This window comes from Chinchilla lanigera, unplaced genomic scaffold (genome assembly GCF_000276665.1).
Source record: "Chinchilla lanigera isolate Chin_1 unplaced genomic scaffold, ChiLan1.0 scaffold00180, whole genome shotgun sequence".
NCBI classification, from domain to species: Eukaryota; Metazoa; Chordata; class Mammalia; order Rodentia; family Chinchillidae; genus Chinchilla; species Chinchilla lanigera.
Window position 1 is genome coordinate 663,002 of NW_004955581.1, and position 3,756 is coordinate 666,757.

The following is a 3,756-nucleotide window of genomic DNA, read 5'->3' on the forward strand; positions in this document are numbered from 1 at the left end:
GTTGAGCTTCTATAACATTAAGCAATTGTAATCTACCACAGAAAAAGTTTAATTTATATAGAACCAGACAATAGGAACGTTGTCAGCTCAGAAGAGGTTAAGGTCCCATCAATCCTTCTTTTGCACAATAGAGACTGTTTAACGTTACTTTTTACTAGTGCCTGTTTATCGTACACACTGATTACATTCATTGTAAGGAATCTGTACCCGTACAGAATATACCTTCTTTTTCTCCATCCCCTGCTGTCTCTTTAACCCCTCCCCTTCCCATTTACAAGAGCTTTGTTTCCCTTTTCTCCTTCTACTCTCTTTCCTTCCTTTCACTTCCCTCTCCCTCCTTCCTTATTCCTGTTCCATCTGAGCATGTTCTTCCTGCTTCCCAGTAGCTATCTTCCATTGTGTTCCTGATCCACCCTTTGGGTTTCTCAAGGACACTGTGGGTTGTAGAAGAAAACATTATCTCATGGAGACTAGATCGCTCCCTCTAATGGTAAGGACTTCTGAGCAGCTGCCTTGCAAAGCCAAAAGTGACAATGCTCAGAATGACCCTAGCCCACCTTGGCCCATCTGGATTAAAAAAAAAAATGAATCCATTCCTCGTCTGTGGGCCAGGCTGATCCTCTCCCTCAGAGCCCAACCTCCCGCAGCTCCTCAGCCTGATGTCCCTTTCTCTCCTACTTTCTAACTCTGAGAAATAAATCAACCTATATCTCTTGCCTATTCTTCCTGAAATGCTTTTCTGCAATGAAATATCAAGAACCTGCCTGGGCAGAGTTGAGGCCCTGTATCCTCTTTTTTTTTTTTTTTTTTTTTTGGTTTTTTGTTTGAGAGAGTCTTGTCATGCAATACAGGCTAGCTTTGAACTCACTATGTAGTCCGGCAATCCTCCTGCCTCAGCCTCCCCAGTGCTAGGGTTACAGGTGTGTGCCTTCCCATCTCCTCTTGGGGTGGGGGATTCTTTGTACTCTGTCCAGTGAGAGTGTCAAATTCAGGCTGATTCTAAGCAAAGATGAAGAGACAGGATGATTTGCAGAGTGAGGATGGGGTGCTGGATGTGGGCACCGTGTATGTGGGTGGATGGGCTATACAGGTGATGGGCACAGTGTCTCCACCGGGTAATCTTCGCTCAACCCATGTTCTGCCAGCCAGACTCACTGATGCTGAGGGTTCAGTTACGGAAGTCACTACCTTGATTCTCAGCCTGCTTTCACTAAGATATTCACCTCTGAGAGTTTGGGGGCAGCTCAGCAGACAGCGGCAAGCATGGGAAGAACACACGTGTGGAAACTGATGGTTTCCAAGTTTTGTCTCTGTGAATAAGAAACAACCAACTGAATAAAAACAAGCAAAACCACCACAACAAACACGATCCAGTGTCAGGAGAGAGCAGTTTTGTCCTAGGGTCTAAGTACCATTTCCTTATCACAGGATAAGGAGCCTCGGCCATGCAGTAATCCATCTGAGCCTCCACTTCCTCATCTCCAGACCGAGGATTGGCACAACTCACACACCATGTGTGCACGGTCAGTGGGGCTGAATAACTGCATGCGTGTGTGGTCAGCACAGAGGAAGCTGAGGCAGAGAGACCCTGGCAAAGGCCAAGAGAGAGCAGAGAGTTAGCAGGACAGAGCCCGGGTCCCTCGAGGCCAGGACCGGGCCTTTCCCACTGCCTCCTGAGGGAGGAGCAAGTCTGCCTGGAACACCACCCCCCCCGCCCCCCCCCCTGAGGGAGGAGCAAGTCTGCCTGGAACACCACCCCCCCCGCCCCCCGCCCCCAGGACAGAGCAGCTTTGCTGGGGAGGAAAGATGTCAAAAATACTTCAGGTTTTCCTAGATCACCCAGGTAAGCCCAACAGGCCAGTGAGGACATGAGGAAACTTCCCAGGACGGTGGTGACGAATCTATGGCATGCATGCCACAGCCGGCTGTTTGTTATCACTGAAAGCTCTACAAGTGTAAGGGCACAATTGTAAACAGCGAACTTATAGACATTTTATAGCAAAAGTTAGAAACCAATTAGACACATGTGACCACAGGCTCCTGGGGCGTGCCGCACATAGCTTACTCAATTCAGCAAAGCTTTGAGTGTCTGGGCCCAGCTATTGCCCCTTAACAGTGTGGTGGGTCCAACTGACTGTGTCCGGCTTTGTTTTCCCTTAGTTAAAAGAATAGGCATTCATTTCAACTTACTTCAAGGATGTCATGTTTGGGGAAAGACTGGCCCAGTCACGGATGCATTTAACTTTGCTTGCCGCACACACATACCCTCCCTTCTTCCCCAGGGTGTTCCTATACAGTGGTAAATATTCCCTTTTAAGTAAATTCGCTAAAAACTACCTTGCTCACTGTATGCAATCAGTCATGTATTAATCTGCTGTCGGCCTTGTACTTCCTGTTTTTAAACCGTATTTAAACGCCATGCAAAGCTGACTTGGGGCCGATGATTTGAAACTCGGTTTTCCACTGGTCCACTGGTGTTGAGTCTTATATTCAGTTTGTTACTGATTTTCTGCAACAAAAGCTCATCACCACCTGGATTCCAGGCCATGACATTCAAAGAAAATACGCACTGCCAAGCTGCATTTGGCTTTCTTTGTGTGCGTAGGCAATATTTTAGATTCATCCATTGGAGCGTTTGAGGGGGACTGAGCTGGAATCTGGAGGTGTGATGCAGAGGGAGGATTTGACCGTCTCAGTGCTGTAGCAGCGGCACTGTCTTAGAAATGTCGTTCTTGCAGTGAGTTTCCATTTAGAGGACAGACAAATGAAATTTGAAGTGTTCTCACCAAGGAAAGTCCAGAAAAACTATGGAGGGTCAATTTTGGGTAAAGAAGAGATATACACCTTTCAAATTTTACCGTAAGCTTTGCTATGAAGTTGCATTATTTATTTTGTACAGCGCAATGTTTTGGAGCACATGTGCCCTGTGCAAAGGTTAAAGGTAACTAATTAAATGGTGTACGATCTCACACGGTTGTCTGTGTGGTAGAACACAACATCCATGTTAAGCTGTCCGGTGTTAGAATGTATCACCGCTGACTGTAGCCTGGGCTCTGTACCATAGCGTTCTCTTCTTCTTTTTTTTTTTTTTTGTTTTTCTCTGGTACCGGGAACCGAACTCATGACCTTGCGCTTGCCAGGCAGACGCTTTGCCGCTGAGCTAAATCCCCAGCCCCTTTTAATTTAATTTTTTCTTTTTTTTGGCTTTTTTCTGGTACCGGGAATCGAACTCATGACCTTGCGCTTGCCAGGCAAGCATTATACCGCTGAGCTAAATCCCCAGCCCGAGTTCTCTTCCCGTGTGGCTGTGACTCTGCACCTGTGGCCACTGTCACCCAGCCCTCTAGGAAGCCACTGCCTGAACCTCTGGTAACCACCACCCTGCACCCTGCCTCTGGGAGCTCAACTATTTCACCTGCACACATGTGCGAAGCATGGAGCATTTCTCACTTTGAACTCACTTCTACAGGACAGGCTGCTATTAGAAAGACAAAGATAAAAACATTGACCAGAAGGTGGAGAACCGGGATGCTGCTGGGGGAGGGTAGGTACGGCCCTCATGGACACAGCATGACAGCTGCATGGAAGAACAAAACTGGAAGGACTGTGTCACCCAGCAGCCCGCTCCTGGGGCTGAGCAGGGAGCGGAAGCAGGATGCCGCGAGGCACCTCCGTCCCATGGTCACCACGGACCAAGCGCGGGTCACCTGGTGTCCGGCCTTGGAAGGCTGAAAGGGAAATGCGGTGAGCGCATCC